At 41.4% G+C, this 20,319-nt stretch overlaps 1 protein-coding gene across 2 annotated transcripts in view; it reads left to right on the top strand.

The window, feature by feature from the left end:
- LOC127432568 (seizure 6-like protein) overlaps window positions 1–20,319 on the top strand; it is a 62,348-nt gene that overhangs the window by 581 nt on the left and 41,448 nt on the right. The window lies entirely within an intron of this gene.

Genomic DNA, 20,319 nt, shown 5'->3' with positions numbered 1-20,319 from the left:
GCGCATCGACAAAGGGAAACACTGCGGGATTCCACAGCTGAATGCGATTTATTATGAATCAGATGTATCGATGAGATGCATACACATTATGTAGAGATCTCGGAAAGGCATCAAATAGCATTGTAAATCACATCCGTATGTCACAAGGACTGAAATGAAAAGTGCATGCAATAAAAAGAAAATTGCATTGGTTTATTGCGTATCAATTGATAAGCATGCTTCTTTTACAACGTTATTATTGAGTTTCACTACATGCATCATCATAAAATCAGTGCTGCAAACCATGTGCTTGAATCAGAAAAAAAAGAACAGTTTTATATCAGTAAGTGTAGTCACCACCCCAAAATTAAGGACCACTTACTCACTTACTCACTTTCCACCTGACCTGATGTAATAAATGCAATACTGTTTCATTATTCATTCAAATGCGTGTACAAGAAGTCAAATGACTGTGATGGTTCATCCGCCCGTGTGTTTTTCCCGAGCAGCTCGTTAATCACTCGTTGTGTAAATTTAGCTCCGTTCCACCACGCGTGGGCAACTCATCTTTAATCGGGACACGCGAGAGTGGATGTTGGTCCTTCATAGAATATAATCTAATATTCTGTCCTCATATAATTAAGGGGTGTATTTTTATTATGCATGCATTTTTATTGTTATGCAAAATGATGCTGCCAGTATACAGTATGCAGTGCATCTTAAAGGAATGTTCTGGGTTTAATTTCAGTTACACCGAGAGCATCTGTGGCGCACAGAAAATAATTTCGAGTTTGTAAAAACAAAGAACACTTACTGAACAATGGAAGTCTATGGGGCAAGACATTCCAGAGGGTTAAAAGGGAAACATTTGGTGCTCTTGTTTTTGTTACATTTCTTTTGTTAAGGGATGTGTTATTTCAGGGATGTGATTCTTCCGGATTAATCCGTAATTAAAAAATATGACCCACGTGAATTGTGGGGGGATATTTCATCAGGAGTTAATACGTTATCGACAATGTCCTGTCCGGTGCATTCTCTGGCAGCATTTTTCTTACAAACAAGCGTCATTCAGCCTTCCCTCGGAACAACTTCACTCATTCAAACTTCACTGCTGCTTCTGCGTCACGCACAGGGCGCGCGAGACTGAGGCTCCTGATTCAAGTAAGACAAGTTTATTTAAATTCATCAAGAGAAATAAAATGGTCGGATATAAAACGGCTTTGAATTATTGTCACAGTTGCCACAGGTTAAAAATAGCTATTGTTAAGCTGCAATTACCGCATTACTGACATGATATTTGCAGTGGAATCATGACATTCATCTTAAGTAGGCTAGGCCTACTCATTGCCAGTATATCGAACCGCTTGTATGTATAATCATATTATACATACAAGTTTAGATCGGGAAATGAACTTGAGTTACGGACTTTTTGGCAGACTGCTCTGTGTAAAAACTGTTATAAATGCACAATGCAGAAATAATACTAGCCACACGATGAAGAGGGGTTGGCACTCATAACAACATGTAATATAAAATTTGTATTCATTGTAATTTTCACATTAATGTGTAAAAATCAGCATGAAAGTTGTAACAATCAGCACTTACATGTATGCACATGTTGAGAGGAAAACCCCATCCAAAACTCTTTAAAAACTGCTTAAGTTGGGGGCCTGAGTAGCGCAGCGAGTATTGACACTGACTACCACCCCTGGAGTTACGAGTTCGAATCCAGGGTGTGCTGAGTGACTCCAGCCAGGACTCCTAAGCAACCAAATTGGCCCGGTTGCAAGGAAGGGTAGAGTCACATGGGATAACCTCCTCGTGGTCACGATTAGTGGTTCTCGCTCTCAATGGGACGCGTGGTAAGTTGTGCGTGGATGGAGAATAGCATGAGCCTCCACATGCTGTGAGTCTCCACGGCGTCATGCACAGTGAGCCACGTGATAAGATGCGTGGATTGACTATCTCATAAGCGGAGGCAACTGAGACTTTTTCTACGCTACCCGGATTGAGGTGAGTAACCACGGCACCACGAGGACCTAGTAAGCAGTGGGAATTGGGTATGCCAAATTGGGGAAAAAAGGGGATAAAAAAAATAAAATAAAATAAAAACTGCTTACGTTGACCTCTGATATCCGTTAATGCATCATTATGGAATTAATTAAGACTGAAATCGCGATGTAGCCTTGCATGCCATATCCGCGTTAAAAACAGCCTGCATTGACAGCTTCAGTTACAGTACTGCATAACCTAATGGTGCTATCTAGCAGCCGTGTGTGGGAAAACACTGAGATGACAGCATCATTATGAGATGATCCAATGTTTAACATGTTACAATCCAAATCGCGAAGCCTGTCAAAATGATCCCTTCTCAGATGTTTGTTGTAGATTTCCTAACTTCTGCGCTCTGTTTGGGTGGTTTTGTGCTGATCAACTATTCTACTTGTTAACATTAGGTATTGTGAACTAACAATTAACGATTTCTTTTTCTTTTTTTCTTTTTTTACAGTATTTATTAATCTTTGTTAAAGTTTGGTAATAAAAATAAATGTTTCCATGTTAGTTCATGTTAATTCCTAGTGCATTAACTAATGTTAAAATATACAACATTTAATTTGATTTAAAAGTTTTATATATATGTTGAAATTAACATTGCCCAAAATTAATAAATGCTGTAGAAGTAGTTTTAATTGTTAGTTCATGTTAACTTATGTTGATTAATGATGGGGTGTGTGTGTGGGGATGGGGACTGTTCGCTGTCCCACACTTTGCTTGATACAGTTTTTGCTTAGCCAATTACATGCCTGTTATTTATTGTACTAAAAAGTGTAAAGTTGTCAAAATCGTGCTGTAAGATGTGGTACCACTTTTGTAGGTGGATGAACTTCCGGTTATAGACATTATAAGGTATTCACACTGACAGCGATTTGTGACAAAGCAACCAAAGTTGTTTTATTTTCAGGGAGAGTAGTACATTTGAGGCGACATGAGATTCATTTGGGAATATTTCAGTTATAATGTCCATTTTGCTTGCAATTGAAAGGAATTCTGTCTCAGCTAATGCTGTTAATTATACTGGGGGGTCTACTAACTTGGTACATAATGAAAATATTAATTTAAAAAAGAATTTTTGTACAAATCCATGTATTCCATCAAAAAATATTAAGTCTTGAAATTGCATATATTATATTGCTGTAACGAACTTCACAGCAGAAGGGAAGGAGAACACAGGAAAGCGGGTTTTTCCAGGCTCAGGTAAGACTTTTAATCGGCCACTTCAGTGTTTACAACTTCACAAACTCATCAGCTTCACAGGCACGTAGTCACTTAAACACATCAGCTTCACACACACAACAGATTAAACGCAACAGCTTCAGGAACACCGTGGCCTTCCTTGTGCCAGATTCTCTCTCTCCCCACTGCTGGTGGCGTGGCTGCTTATATGCCGCTCTCCCCATGCTCACTGGAATTAGAAACAGGTGTTAAACATAATCTAGCTCAGGTGCAAGCGCCCTCTCCCCTACTGCTGGTGGCGTGGCTGCTTATATGCCGCTCTCCCCATGCTCACTGGAATTAGAAACAGGTGTTAAACATAATCTAGCTCAGGTGCAAACGCCCTTACCGCCCGACTCAGGCCGGGGAGACATCCGACCTGTCTACCACTCCCCCATTTCTGGAAAGGATGTCGCGACAGCCATCTACGCTCATGCCTGTGGACCACCTTGAACTTAAACGGCTGAAGAGCCAGATACCAACGGATGATCCGCGTGTTGGTATCTTTCATGCAGTGGAGCCATTGGAGTGGGGCGTGATCCGAGCAGAGGGTGAAGGCCCGCCCCAACAGGTAGTATCGGAGAGTGAGGACCGCCCACTTGATGGCGAGACACACCTTTTCTATGGTGCTGTACTTAGTCTCCCTCAGCGAGAGCTTGTGGCTAATGTACAGCACCGGGCACCACACCCCCTCCACCACCTGCGAGAGCACAGCCCCCAGCCCTCTGTCTAAAGCGTCCGTCTGCAAGACAAAAGGGAGAGAGAAATCGGGTGAATGTAAAAGCGCCCCCCCCCCAAAGTGCGTCTTTAACCTGCGTGAATGCCTGTTGACACTGCTCCGTCCACTGGACCGGGTCTGGAGCTCCCTTTTTAGTGAGATCAGTCAGCAGGCTGGTGACATCCAAATAATTAGGCATGAAATTCCTATAATAGCCAGCCAGCCCCAGGAACTGTCTCACCCCCTTTTTGGTCTTGGGCCTCGGGCAGGTCGCAATCGCCGCAGTCTTGTCAATTTGGCTGTTGACCATCGATCACTCTCACTTGGTCAAAGGCATGCTTGAGGGTTTTGTCTCACGACTGCTCCAAAGGGAAATCCCCTTCGGGAAATCCCCTGAGGATGGGAGGGGATGCAGCCTCTCCCCCCTCACGTCATCCTGACGTGGAGCTGACGAAGATGGCCCCGGCTCCGCCTCCCCTGCCAGAGCATCGCACATTTCACATCTCATCCCTTTTGTGCAGGACCCATCCGTGCATATTCCCTTTAATACATTTCTAAATGCAGACCAATTAGTCCCCAAAATCAGCGGATGGGTGAGGTGGGAACTAACCGCGGCCTCCACTCTATGTTTTGTTCCCTGGAATTTAATCACAAGGGTCACCACAGGGTAGTTGTGAATATCCCCATGCACACACTTCACCTTCACCTTTTTAGCTGTGCCCAAAGCCTCGTGTTGAACCAAGCGTTGGTGGATAGTGGTTTGATTACAATCCGTGTCCACCCATGCTTGGTGAGTACCCCCGTTGACTCTTACCGGTATCCGGTATACTCTGGCCCGATCAGGGGCAGCCTGTGGAGTGTCGGGGATCCGGACCACTGTTCCCAGCTCCATCACAGGGCACTGATCCCGGAAGTGTCCCAGATCCCTGCAACTCTCAGCAGACCGGCCCAGGCGCCACACCCGCACCTGCACCACACTTCCACCTGAGAGGGAGAGCGGTGGGGCACTGTCGATGCTGTGGGCGATGCAAAACACTGCACACAGGGAACTGGCTTCGGTGGCGGGACTCCTCGCCTCCGCGGGGCAGGAACAGGCTCTGGGGAGAGAGCAGAGTGAGAGAGAAGAGGGGAGGGGGAAGAGAACGGGGAAAACATAGGGGAAGGGGAGAGAGAGTGGGAGGGCTCTTCCGCCCTTGGGCACGCCACCATATGGTCCTCCTCCAATCGAACAGCCTCCCCCAGCGACACCGGGTGGTGGCACTGGACCCATTCCGCCGTTCCTAGCGGTAGCCGATGGACGAGCTGCTCCAGTACCACCTGATCAATCACTCCCTCGACGTTGCGTTCCCCCGCCAGCAGCCATCTCCGTTGGGTGAAGGCAAATGGGTGGCCGGTCATCTCCAACTTCATCGACCGGAAGAGCTGGCGATGCTGCTCCAGACTGCGGCCAACCCGCTGCTGGATGGTCTTCTTCAGGTCTTCATAAGCCAGGAAGTTTGCCGCCGGCAGTTGTTGTGCTGTGAGCTGGGCTTCCCCGGACAACAACGGGAGAAGCCTGGCTGCCCATTGATCACGCGGCCAGCCCCAGATCTCAGCGGTACGCTCAAAGAGATCGAGGAACGCTTCTGGGTTGTCTTCCGCCCCCATATTTGAGAGCACGGGTGGGGACATGGGGCTGTGGTTGTCCGGGGACGTGGCCGGGGCTCTCTCCTGGCTGAGAAGGCTCCGGATCGCATGACGGTCCTCTGCTTGAGCCCGAAGGATCTCGAAGAACCGGTGATCTTGATCTTGCTGGAGCTCAAGCAGGGATTGTTGGTGGGGCTGGTGTAGGCCAGCGAGGGATTTGAGGATCTCTGCCAACTGGGAGGACTCCATTGGGTGTACTTCCTCCTACTTCAGTTCTGGGGTTTCGGCACCAATGTAATAAACTTCACAGCAGAAGGGAAGGACAACACAGGGAAGCGGGTTTTTCCAGGCTCAGGTAAGACTTTAATCGGCCACTTCAGTGTTTACCACTTCACAAACTCATCAGCTTCACAGGCATGTAGTCACTTAAACACATCAGCTTCACAGGCACATAGTCACTTAAACACATCAGCTTCACACACACAACAGATTAAACGCAACAGCTTCAGGAACACCGCGGCCTTCCTTGTGCCAGACTCTCTCTCTCCCCTCTGCTGGTGGCGTGGCTGCTTATATGCCACACTCCCCATGCTTCACTGGAATTAAAAACAGTTATTAAACATAATCTAGCTCAGGTGCTAGCGCCCTTACCGCTTTCTCTCTCTCCGGACGGATGCTTGACCACGCCCCCGCTGCCACAATTGCATATTTATATTTTGTTCCATGTTTTAAATTTTTACATGCATAATTTATATTAGCAAGTATTTACAATGATTCGTAAAACATGCGCTGATCTCTTTAAGAATAGTGGCAGTTCAGTGAGTGTCTCACAGGAATGTTTTACTTAACGAGAGTGGAGATGCACAGATTTTTTACCACATCTGTGCTATGTGTGATTAGAATTACATTTTCTATTTTTGTTGTTTTTAATCAACAACTGACTGTAAAGCTCAAAAACAATATTAAAAGAGATATTATTTAATGACAAATGAAAATGCATTGATCTCGTCTTTGGACACATATTAGTACCCAGAATGAGTTAAACCAACTTTTCTCAGCACGCAGTGAAAGGATCTCGGTGCTGAACATTTTCGCTACTATACTACTCAATGTCTGGTGAGTGAAATTTGAATTCATTTAAATTAAGATTACGATTAATCAGAAAATCAATATTTTTACCTTGCCCTGTAAGCAACCAATAATACAGATACTTGGCAACCTCCAGCGATGTAATCGCTGTCAGAGTAAGTGCACACTAATTTACTGTAATGTCTGTGGCTGGAGTTTGCTTTAACAGCACATTGTGAAATCTTTTGATATAACTTTGCACAGACAAGGTTAAAGCTTGATTCTATCTCACTAGTCATGTTAACACAAATAACATTTAAGTCTTGTGGCTATACTTTCAAAATAGTGTTCATTTTAACATTTAATCCGGTGCAATTCCTTGCCCCACACACTGAAAAAAATGCTAACCGAAAAATGTGGGGGGATATCGGAGCCATTCCTAACCACTGACTCAAACTCTTAATAACAAGAAACTGATTTAAAAATAATAAAAAAGCTATTAGGCAGTATGTTGGTCTCACTGCTCTTTCATTGTATGGAAAAAAGAAGCTATGAAAGTGAATGATGACTGAGACTGTCATTCTGCCTAACATCTCCTGTGTTCAGTGGAGGAAATACAGTCATACAGGTTTGTAGCGACTTGAAGGAAAATTAAGGCATGGGTCTGAAAAATAATACAAATATCCCCAAAAGTGGAAGGAAAATTTTGAAGCTTGCTACACCTCTGCATTTTATTGATCTGTGTACAACCACATAAATATTATCGCCTACAGAGTTCTGATCAAATGCAAAATACCTTCCCAAAATTCAGACAGTGTATTCTGGTGGTGCTGTCATTGTTAGTTTCACAGGACCAGAGCTCTCTCTCTCTGTGACAGACTGTCTGTTCTGCACCTTCTAAAACTCACTCATCTGGAATTTGTCCTTCTCTTCTCATCACATCACCTCCCTTTCTCTCTCTCTAGCTCATCTAGTTTCTGATACACAAAGCCAAATCAGAGGAGAAGGGGCAAGAATGTCCTGCAAGGAAATGTCTGATACAAAATAAAATGAGTGTCTGAGACGTGCTCCCGGAGGACTCTAGAAGCCCAAATTGGTGTGTTTGTCTCTGGGGGAGTCCTGTACTTTGTATTTGTGGAGTAAAAGCCTAGGCCTGATTCATATGATTAATATGTGGGTCATTCTACCAAATGGGTTCCTTTGTGTACCTTATAAAAGGAATAGTTCACCCCAAAACAATTTACACACCCTCATATATTTCGAAATCTAAAAGTATGACTTTATTTCTTTTGTGGAACACAAAAGAAGTTATGTATATCAGGATTTCCAATCTTATTTTCATAGATTGAAAGTGATTTTCAAGGCAAGACTTTTAGTGAATAACGAATAACTTTAGCCTGTTTCTCACACAAAGCTATCATATGGCTTCAGAAGACTTAGAATACAGTGCTTGAGTCATATGGACTATTTTTTATGATGCTATTATGTCCTTTTTGGTGCTTGACCAGCATGATTACACAGGAAAGTGACCTGTTGCTACCGAATTTTCCAGTTCCCTGAAATCGAACCCATTCTGCTGAGTTACTGACAAGCGGCATCTACCTTCAGACATTTTTTAAATCAATTAAAATGTGTTTACCTTTTCTTGTGGCGCTACTGATAACGCATTGCACCAGCAGCCTCCAAAACACAGGTTCTGGTCCCATGGAAACCAGGAAGTAATTGCGTTCACATAAACAACAGTGAGCGCAATTCAGAGGTTGCATTTTTCGTTCTAAAATTAAAAAATGTTTACCCCACTGATGATTAGGTTTAGGGTTGGGGTTTGGGTTAGGGGGTGGAGTTAATAAAATATTCATTCTTGTTGACTGTGTTGCATTTTTTACAACTAAAAATACAACTCGCTTTTAGCGCCACCCAGGGGGCAGTGGCTTCAATTTTGGTAAGCAGCGAAACCTTTGACCTTCTATCGCTTTATGGCATAAAACTATAGACACGTGCATCTCTCTCTCTCTCTCTCTCTCTCTCTCTCTCTCTCTCTCTCTCTCTCTCTCTCTCTCTCTCTCTCTCTCTCTAACTGCCGTCTCAGGCTCATCCTTATCCCCCTCCCAGCTGATTAGGATGATTCAGCGCCGGGCCCTCTTCCTCGTCACACTCCTCCACCACCCAATTCAGGCCGGGGAAACCTCCGGCTTGACATACTCCCCTCCCTTCCTGGAGGAGAGAGAGAAAAAAGAAACTCCGGTCCCCAACCACGCTGCCATTCGGTCCTCGGCCAGCTTGGCAGTGGTCCTCCATGATGCCAGGTGATGGCACTGTACCTCGACTACTGGAGGACGGCAGCGAGCTCCCCTGCTCCCCGGCGGACGGCAACGGCTCTTCTGCCCTCTAGCGACTGGCAGCAGCTCCTCCACTTCCTGGCGGATGGCAGCAACCCCCCCCATCTCCTGGCGTACAGCAGCGGGCTCCTCCGCCTTCAGGCGAACCGCTCCAGTACCAATGTATCATACCTCCTCGCCTTCGCGACCCTCCCCCAGCGGCAAGGCTTTTCTGATGGTGCGTCTTCTTCCTATCCCAGGTTTCGGCACCACTGTGGCAGACTCTGCCGTCCCTACCAAGGAGGAAGTGGGAACCGGAGTAACCATTAAAAGAACTTTAATTTCAAACCCAAATTTAAACAGTACAATGAAACTTAGATGCACACACAGACACGTGAGTCTCTCTCTCTGTCTCTCTAGCTGGCGTCTCTGGCTCGTCCTTATCCCCCTCCCGGCTGCTTAGGACAATTCAGTGCCAGGCATGTGTTCTCACGGCCCGGCCACACCGTCCTCCTCGTCACATGCTTATTTCACTGTGAGTTCAGTCTGGCTTGACAGCCCCTGGTCACCATCCACTTTCACTTTATGGAAGAGATCAATGTGAACATTCTTCAAAACTACTTTTGATGGCACTGGTATTGGTTTGTTGAATTAGGACAGGTTTTAATCTGGTTCTATAACTAGGTGTTTGTTTCTAATCTCCCTAATCTAATATGAAAACAAATGTTTATATAGATCCATTGAGCTCAGGCATGTTCGGTAAACAAGGGTTGAAGGTAATCTCTGGCTAGCAATATGGTATTATTTTAATTAAATAAGTGGCCTTTTAAAAATAGCAATAATCCTTTAAAGTTGTCTACAAGATAGAGAGCTCATGCTGTTTTATGCAAGATCACTTCCATTTTATAAGGTCTAACAGCAGGGCAGCTTGCATAATATCTGCTATCCCGTAGCCTTTTACTGTGGCGCTGACATGGCCTGTACGTGTACACTGGGACTCAGAAAGTGCTTTCTGTTGTAGTTTCCTCCAAACTAGCAGTTTGTGCGTAATACCCACAGGGTTTGTTGACAGGAAAGAGACTGGCAGCTTCACTCCAACGCCTGGAACTCAACAGCTTAGCACCTCCTCATTCTCCCACAGGTTTTAAACTGATCTCAGAATTATATTTTCTAGTCACAATGAGACACAGAGAATTTCGCTCAGTGGTGTCCTACATACATCATGAAAAAGACAAGATTTAAAGAGATAGTTCACCCAAAAATGAGTTTTTTACAGAAAAGCACCACTCGCATTTTATTCAGAAAAAGTCTAGTTTCAGCTTCAATTACCCTAGAGCAACCTGTAGTGAAGTGTTATGCTCCAGGTTGGAATCAAACCAGCAAACTTCTCATTGCTTGTAACTACATCATATCACCCAATCACGATTATGCAATATCACTAAAAGAGGCACACTTTCAGAGCCTTTCAAATGAAATATTTAAGATATGTGAAGATGAGGTCCACTTTAACGTTTCCAGATGAGAGTGCGATAAACGGTTTTGTGTAAACATCCTGACACTAGAGTTTCACAGTGGAGCATCTGCTGTCTCGGAGTGTTAATGAAATTATCAGCCAGTGTTTAGGATGGAGGAAGAACCAGCCCTAACTTATATTACTGGGTGGGTGAATCCTTCACATCAAATGGATGCAGGATCGGGCCACTTAAAAGGAGTAGTTCACCCTAAAAATTATAATTCTCTCATAATTTACTCACTCTCATGCCTTCTCAAACTCGTATGACTTTCTTTCTTCTGTGGAACACAAAAAAATATATGTTGATGGATAAATTAGAGGTGTTTGTCCATACAATGTAAGTCAATGGGGTCCAAAAGTCCAAAAAGGTCCAAAAAATACATATAGGCAGCAAGTAATCCATACCACTCGAGTGGTTTAATCCATGTCTTCTTAAGCAATACGATCAATTTGGGTAAAAACAGTCCCAAATTTCAGCTTAATACAAATCAAATATTAGTGTATTTTTTCTCATAGAATAGACGTTACTATAACTATATTTTTGCAAACTGACTTTTACGTGCCATGGGGCGTACATCTGGGGGGAATGGGGGGGGGGGAATTTGGTGACAAACCCCCCCCAACAATCAAAACAAGCAAGTAACCCCCCGCCCCCCCCCCATATTTATTCCATGATCAATGGAAACATGGGCAAATGCTTCACGCTGCAACCCCCCCCAATGTACAAGCCAAATCTACACCCTTGTACGTGCCGCTTTCTACATTTCGCCGCAGTCTCCTGGTGAAATTAACATTGGAGGCACCACAACAACTGTGCGTTTTATTCATTTTGACACAAATCATGACTACAACGGCTGATTATGACTTTATAAACACTTTTTTCGCACTATTACTCAAACATTTCTATGTTGTGATATCGAAACACTTTTACTATAACGCATCATTTGAAAAACAATATATTTTAATGCTTCTGTTACAGACCCACCTACATATACACACTTATTCCATTGTGATTTTTTTGCGCAGTAGCTCACCTGATAGAGTGTTGGACTTTAGACTCTGAAGATTGCGGTTCAAGCCCAGCCAAGCAAACGAGTTGACTTGTGAGACCTATGTGTCATAGAAGCGAAACAAACCATACGTGGTTGCTTTAGAAAATGTGCCATTCATGTCGCATTTCCTTTTAGGACACTAATGGTTAGGTTTAGGTGTTGGTTAAAGGGTTAGTTTACCTAAAAATCTAAATTCTCTTATCATTTACTCACCCTCATCACTTCAAAAGACATAGATTAAACCACTGGAGTCTTATGAAATACCTTTATGCTGACTTTATCTCCTATTTGGACCTTCTGAGTTCTGGCCCCCATTCACTTGCACTGTATAGACCTACAGAACTGAGATATTCTTCTAAAAATCATTGTTTGTGTTCTGGAGAAGAAAGAAAGTCATACACATATGGGATGGCATGAGGGTGAGTAAATCATGAGAGAATTTTAATTTTTGGGTGAACTATCCCTTTAAGGGTAAGGATGTCTGTTTTGTTGACCTCTCATTTGCTTTTAGGACAATATAGCTTAAGTTTAGGTTACAGTTTTAGGTTAGGCTTTACTCATTAAAACCTCCATCTAATATAAAATTGGTGAACTATCCCTTTAACCTCATGCAACCCTGCATGTGCAGACATTGTATTTTGGCTTCGCTATACACAACACATAATTTAAATGAATTAAAACTGGCTGAATACTGTTCGCAAGACTCTACACTGTCATTTAAGAGTTAAACTTCTGGCGCACCGCGTCAAGTGACACAACAGCATGACGTTGATATACAGGAAGTGAATTGACCAACAGACCCGCTGCTACTGGCACAGCGCCAACAAAAGTGAGAAGAAACCTCTTTAAATTTTTTGATTGAAACCTGTTTGGTTGTAAAGAGTAGAATCTCTGGTTTCGTTTTAAACGTGGTTCATCACTTCATTTTTCGCACGTCAGCGTGCTGATAAACATGAAGTCCACATGTGTTGAAATTAGGACGGTGTTCCCTCAAAAGTTGAAAAAACATGTTAGTTATTTAGAATTTTTTACAATATTAACACATCTGTGGGTCAGTTCACTTCATTTTAATATAAATTTTGTTATTGATTTATTTTTTTATCACTGTACAATACGGTTCTATTCATTAACATTAGTAAATGCATTCCTATATATTTACTATGCATTTTCATATTGAGAATAAATATATTCATGCAAAAGCTGAAAAATGCTGCTTTCAGAGGCTTTATATGGAGTTAGGTGCATTTCAAACTGTTCTGAGACCAGTGCAGACAGATAGCACACTGGAGGTTAAGTCATTCACTAAATAGGTAGCAAGGGTGCATCCTATAGCTTTCTATGCAGCTAAGTGGATTCACTTCTAAAATCTGACCAAAAGTTCAGTTTCGGGCTGCAGATGACGTTTGGACCACTCAACATGTTCGGCAGACATGGGACAATGATAATCAGTACATAGATTCAGAATTTCATGAATAAATTTCATTTATTTTAACATGGTTGGCAGTGATTGGATGATGCTGGCCACTACTTTGCATAAGAATTATTAATTATTATTTTTTACTTTGTAATTTAATACAGTAAATATTTTTCTGTCTTTTCAAAGGCCATTTTTCAACTTGATTCCCTGAAAAGTATAAACGCTGTAACTCTGGCACTATTAGCCTAAAACAATGCTCTGTTTGTTTGAGCATCCCAACCAGCTCGACAGACCAATATTGGCTCAACCAATGGGGGGAGTTTGGGGCAGGATCATTTGTTCAAACAATGGCAGACATGGGGAAACCTGTTCGAAAACAATGAGCACATAACTACTTCTAACTACCAAAACTCGTCTTATTTTAAAGGTCTGACTACGCAAGAAAACTGCGTATACATGAGATTAGAAATGTGTTTTTTTCTGCTTTTAATGCCGAGAAGTAACTAGTCATGCGCATGACACTTGGTGAGAATGCCAGTGAAAGTGTTTACATGCGACACCAAAACTCTACCAGTGTTTTTTTATTGCATAAACAGTTTAACCTGATAGAGGTAGTCGCACAAATGACACAATTTAGTTTATATACATATTTATTTATTTCTTACAAACGAGCCATTGAAAGATAATTGATCACATTTAAAGTGTGAAAGTAACATAACATAACACCACCTTTTGTAGTCACTTATAACACTGGTACAGATCGTGTAATGATGCGTTTCCTGCACGTGAATGAACATTGATTTCAGTACCGTTTCAGACCATTCTGGCGCCCTAGGCGAGATCCGGTGGGGGGGGGTATGGCAGAGGCCTCCTCTTTGGCGCCCTCCCAGCAGGTGATGCCCTAGGCGACTTCCTATTTCGCCTATGCCTAGAAACGGCCCTGATTGATTTGAAACGTCAGTTGTGAACTTTGCAGACATTTCAGGATGAATCTGAGCCTCTAAATATGACGGTGTCATTGCAGCCAGATGGAATTGTTGGTGCAAAGCATCCACCATCTGTCAGGCTCATGACACCTCAATTTCCGTGGAGCATTTTACATGCTGAATATTTCAGCTTCCCTTTGCTTCAAAGCCGTGGCTGACAGGTCGCATGTTTTGAAACGTCCCAACCTGTTTCTCTGATTTGAGCGCTCCGCAGAAGTGATTGTTTTCACCTGCGCCAGGGCGTGTTTAGTGCGTTGGGATGAAGTGAGAAATGCAGTCAAAGCATTGCCGTCAGCTCCCCCGTCTCCACGGTGACATTTGAGAGCAAGTGTTTGCCTTAACCTGGCTGTCGGGTTTGTTCCATCCTGAGCTCATGCAGATAGACTCAGCAGGTGGAGAGAGTCGATTCGGTACAGAAATTTCATTTTACTGTTATGATGTAAATGACTTTTTGAGGGCATGAAGACAGGTTTTAAAATGAGCCTCTGAATTAATGTAATTTCAGACATTTAGATGAATTTTTTTTTATATGAAGGTCTTGCGCCTGCTGATTTTATAAATTATGTCTTGAAATGTGTCAGAATAGCTTTAATACCTTTACAAGAATGTACTGTGGCAGTGATTCTGTATAGTAATGGTATCAGATAGTAATATTCTGGTACTTTCTTATGTACTATGTTACTTATTGCTTATATGAGTTATTGCAATATATGGTGCTCACAAGGCAGCCAAGTGCAAAAGTACAAAGGTAATACTATTGTATAATGTTAAAAAAACTATGGGGTTACCATGGTAATTTTTGATTACCATATTCATGTTCCTTAATGTTTACACGTTACTTCAAGGTACTTTAAAGAATATCATGTATTACCAAGTTATCATGTCGGGGGGAAAATACAAACAAACAGTATTTTTGGTATTTGTTTGTTTCTTAATAATTACCATATTCATGTATTGTTGTATTTACATGGTACCTCAAGAAACTTCAAAGAATTCAATGGTATTACTATGGTACATATCCAAAAAACTACTAGTACTACTAGTTCTTTTTTAGTTTCTTAATAATTTCTGTATTCATGTATAATGGTACTTACATTAGGGATGTCCAGATACCATTTTATTGAGAACGAGTATGACTACCGATACTTCATTTTTGGTACTCGGCGATACCGAGTCTGATACCTGTTTTTTTTTTGTTTGTTTTTTCTGACCTCCATATCAAGAGTTCATTTCAATTGTATCATCAAAATGGTGTTTAAATAAATCAATTAATTAAAACGTTAATCAAATGAAAATATAACAAAACTTTTCAACAAAATATTGTATTATTTTTTATCAAATGAAGTGCTTATATACAGAACCTCACAGCACAATCCAAAATACAACATTGGGGTTATATTTTCAGTTAAAGTGCTGCATAACAGAGCATCACAGATGTTAGATACGGATTAAGTATAATACAGTTACTACTGATTTATTATTATTATTATTAGTAGTAGTAGTAGTATTACAGTGAATATGACATAAATTTACAGTAGTGACATATTTCTATCATACTTTTTCCTATAAATTTAGCTTTTATTTTGAAGAGCTTTTATTTTGAAGTGTTTCTGTTCTGTTTTGACCAAGTAGCTCTGACGTTATGACTGCAGCTTCCCATTCTGGAAAAGTCGGTCGCTATGTGACTCAAAGTGATTATTAAACCGCATAAGTACTCTGTATGTGCCTTGTACTACAGCGTGAATTTGCACTCTGTTTACTATCATCTGCTACAAACAGAGCTTGCAATGCTCATGATGGTGTTTTCACTGGATGAGCCAAGGAGGAGCTTTAAAAGGTATGAGCAGCACAACACTGTCTCCACACAAGCGCTCACATTTGAATTACATGCAAACTATATATTTATCTCATTAAATCACAGCTTTTGTGGTTAAATAATCTCACTAGGTCATAACGTGATTTTAATTCGTGAGCTGAATGTTTACATAATGATATTCGTACATCAGATGGTATCGGTTTTTGATATCAGAGCATTTTTACATGTACAAGTACATGAGCACGGTATCGGACTATCGGGATACTGGTATCGGTATCAGGACATCCCTAATTTACATGGTACCTCAAAGTACTTATAAGAAAGAATACCATAGTATTACCATGGTACATGTAAAAAAAACAAAACAACAACAACAACAACAAAAACACTATCATGTACTGCTACCGTTGTCCAAAAGCATTGCTTATACCAGGATACTAGTCCAAAAAAATCATGGTTAATGCTACAAGTATAAAACATGGTATTAACATGGCACATGTCCAAAATATAAGGGTATTACCATGTACAATGTCCAAATGAACATTGTATTGACATGGTACATGTTCAGAATAACATGTTATTACCATAAAAAAACGGTACAACCAGGTTTGTCCAAAACAACATGAGACCATTTACAAAACACCCTGGTAATACCATGGTATTTGTAAAAAACATTTTTAAAATAAGCTGTTATTACCATGGTACATGCCCAAAAACCACACTATTTGACCTTATTCACAGCAGCGCCATCTTTGCTTTTTGATAGAAATGACAACAAAGCTGTGACTAACATCTCTTCAATGTGCTGTCTTGCAGTTTTTGGATTGTCCCATGGACAAAACATTGAAAAAATATCTTTCCAAGAACATTCAGTAGACAAAAAACTCCAGACAACATGAGTTGTGGAAAATCAAATGGGATCTAGGAGCTTTATATAGCTTTTTACCATGCATGCCATTGAAGAGATGGTAAGTCTATACCTCACAGCCTCGTTTTCATTCCCTTCAAAAGTAAAATATGGCGCTACTGTGAATAAGGTCTATTTGATAGTTTTTAATGAATGTAAGGCGTAAGACATCCAGAAGGATCTGTTGAAAACAGGTGGCCTAGTCTTTTCTGTCTGTGCAGTCTCGGTTGCAGTCGGTTCCAGGTCTTTTCAGTGTCTGAAAGAGCAATCGGTTGGAAGGTTTTGGCAGGCCTGCACACTTTAGTGCTTCTCTTTGGGCAACGGTCATTAAAACACCACTCACACCCCAGACTGCCTCCCGTTCATGCATGGAGGACAAGATGGAGGAGTCAAGACACGGAGAAGAGTTCTGGCAGAGGGTGGTGAGGGAGGATGAGAAAAGAAAAGAGAGAAAATGCTGCATCTTTTCATTCATCCCCTCCTTTTATTCATGCATCAGAAATCCATCAAAGTTTGTCACGGTTATGAAACATCTTACTGTCACCAAGACAATAAGATCTCTGTGTTGGTTACAGACAACATCTTTGATTTGTAGATGTATACAGAGCAGTTTTTTCCTCTGGGTTTTTTTGAAAGCATAAATAAATCAATAAATACATGTTTTAAAGGAACAATCACACTAATTGTAAGTGGAAAGAGGTTTTATGATTTGTTACCATGGCAATAGGAATATAAACGGAATCTTTGTGAACACACATTGTTTTTTGTGAGCAAAGAATGGAATTCAATTCAGCTCCATTCAGATGTATACAAGCTGTTTCAAAATAGCTTTGCAAGGAAAACTGCATATTGACTTATAAACCAGTTTTTAAAATAGGTGGCAGTATTAAACTTATCACACTGTGAATTCAGCAATGGCGATAGGAGATCAAAAGTTCTGCTGCAGAAATTGGTCTTTGCTTACCAAGCAACTGCCCCAAGTGGCGGAAGCTGGAGTGTTGTTGAAGTGAAATGTCCACAGGGTAACACCAAAAGCGAGTTTTATTTTAAGTTGTAAATGATATAATAGTCAACAGGAATGTATATTTTATTAACTATGTGGCCTGACCCAAACCCCAACCCTTAACCTCATTATCAGTGGAGTAAAAAATGTAATTTTAGAGCAAACCTGCAACCTCCGAATCACACTTACTATTTTTTATGTGAATGCTATTACTTCCTTGTTTCCATGGGACTAGAACTAGAACACTAATATTTCAATACAAACATTGTTTGATTGGTTCTGCATGCAATTACCCAGAGAAAGATCATTCACCTATCTCACTTCTTGATCTGTTTGATCCCTTTGTGTACTTTGTAAGTTTAATGAAGGCAGGAGAGGAATAATCGAGAGGATATGAGCCTTTGATATATTGTCACTTTTTGTTCTGCGCAGAAGTGGTTAATCACGCTCTCGTCATATCATAGAAAATGTTACACATTGCACCCATCCTTTGAGGAACACACAGTCCCAAAACAACATTAATAAAACAGAAGCAAAGGTCAGTATGTTGAGGGAGATGTGCTGAGATTAAAGGCAGAGGACCGAGAGAAGGATGGATGAATAGAGAGAGAGAGAGCGAGGGTGGAGGAGAGAACGGTAGTACAGCTGCCTTGTGCAGATGGATCACACCTGTGCAGATGCCCAGAGATGCTTGAATGACGAGCGGGCAGAAGATGCCATCTGCTTCACAGTGTTGGCTGTGCCAGTTGCCATCCTGGAGGGGATCCAAGGGGATCCAGAGAATGGATCAGTACCTCCTCAAGCCAAAGAGTTTAGCAAGGTATTCTGGGCCCCCTGACTCTATATTGCTCTGGGCCCATTTCCAATTAAAAAATAGTGTTTAGAATTTGTTGTGGGGGCCCCCCTGGACCTGTGGGCCCCTAGAATCATTACCACCTTTCACCCCACTTGCTACGGCCCTGCTGCTCCCTGCTGAAAACAGGTGGTACTTCAAGTTTGAATTGTTCCGATGGTATGAACATTCCTTATTATGGTTCAGGGACATGATTTATTGCGTTATTTAATGCATTTTTTTAATATCATTAATTGCACAGAATTAACACTTTAAATCGACAGCACTATTTTAATATAATGGTGTTTTCTTTTTCCCTGGCTCATAAAATGAAAACAAAATAGAAAATGCAATTTCGGCCACATCCACACTAATACGCTCTCATTTGAAAACTCTGTTTTCGGTTTCCTAACATCAGAGTCTCAGTTTCTGGTGGAGGAGAACGCTGTCCCAGTGTGGGTGTTTAAAGGAATAATTCACCCCAAAATGAAAATTCTCTCATTATTCACTTACCCTGATGCCATCCCATATGTGTAGACGTGAGCTCGTCGGCGAGAATTTGGAAGCGGTGCTTATTTACAACAGAAGAACGAACAAGAGTTAGTTTCAAACAGCATCAGAGCCCTGGACGCACCGATTTAAAGTTGAAAACGTTTTAATTATCAACTTGTTTCTTCCATAAACTTATTGATTCACTTCAGAAGACATTCACTGATCGACTGGAGTCGCATGGATTACTTTTATGCTGCATAAATGTGACTTTTGGATCGTCAAAGTGCTGACACCCATTTACTCGTTAACCTGACAGAGCTCTTTCTTCTTCTAAAAATCTTAATTTGTGTTCTGCTGAAGAAAGACAGTCATACACATCTGGGATGGCATCAGAGTAAGTGAATAATGAGATAATTTTCATTTTTGGGTGTACTGTTCCTTTTAGCAGTCCGACACGCAAATGCAAATGTGTCATGCTGAAGCTCGTTTGGTTGTCTTGTTTCCTGGATGAGAAACTCCACCTCTTTTTGTTCTATGAGTCATCAAGAATACAAATCATGCTTGTCGTTGCAAATTTTGATGCTAGGCCTTATTACAGACTTACATTAATTTGGGCTGAAGAGCTTCACATGCTTGGTGAACGTGCCATCTCTACTTGATCAAGATTGACAGCTCTGATGTGCGATTGACTAGAGCAGTACAGTCACCACCAATTTGAACATGTTTACAGACACTCATCAAATGTTATGGACGGTAGGATGGTAGTTCATTGGCTCAGTATTGTATCAGTGATGCTTGGCAGTGGAACATGAGCCGAGGCCCCACCCACAAGTAATGACATTAAACGTGAGTGTTTGTATAAGTGCAATAGCCTGGTTTCAGAAGTAAAACTCCCATAATTTTTTTTTCTATAGGACAATTGATTATTAATGATAACTTATAAACCTTTAAAGACAGACCTACCATGAGCTCTCAGGTTGTTAATCGGGGTCACCTGTGATCATAAAGGAAAATGACACATGATCCCTTAAATATGCAGTGTTGATTCTATACTTTTAATCAATAACTTAAAATCAATAATTTGATATTTTTTCATAGTTTTTAATCCGATTAAATCTTTTTTTACTTTTTTAGAAATTTTAGTTTCTAGATGTGCTTTAAAAACTTTTCTTTATATCATAGAAATGCTGTTGGACTGGCAAAGCCACACTGACACTCCGAATTTTCAATCAATGCAGGGAACACACGTCATGAATTTGGTCCACGTGGCAACACTTGAGCCCATGATACACTTTTTTCTACAATTGTGATTTCTGTGT

The sequence above is a fragment of the Myxocyprinus asiaticus genome, chromosome 42, assembly GCF_019703515.2.
Source record: "Myxocyprinus asiaticus isolate MX2 ecotype Aquarium Trade chromosome 42, UBuf_Myxa_2, whole genome shotgun sequence".
In the NCBI taxonomy this organism is placed as follows: Eukaryota; Metazoa; Chordata; class Actinopteri; order Cypriniformes; family Catostomidae; genus Myxocyprinus; species Myxocyprinus asiaticus.
The sequence above is the reverse complement of the archived record's forward strand: the minus strand, read 5'-3'. Positions and strand labels throughout refer to the sequence as shown.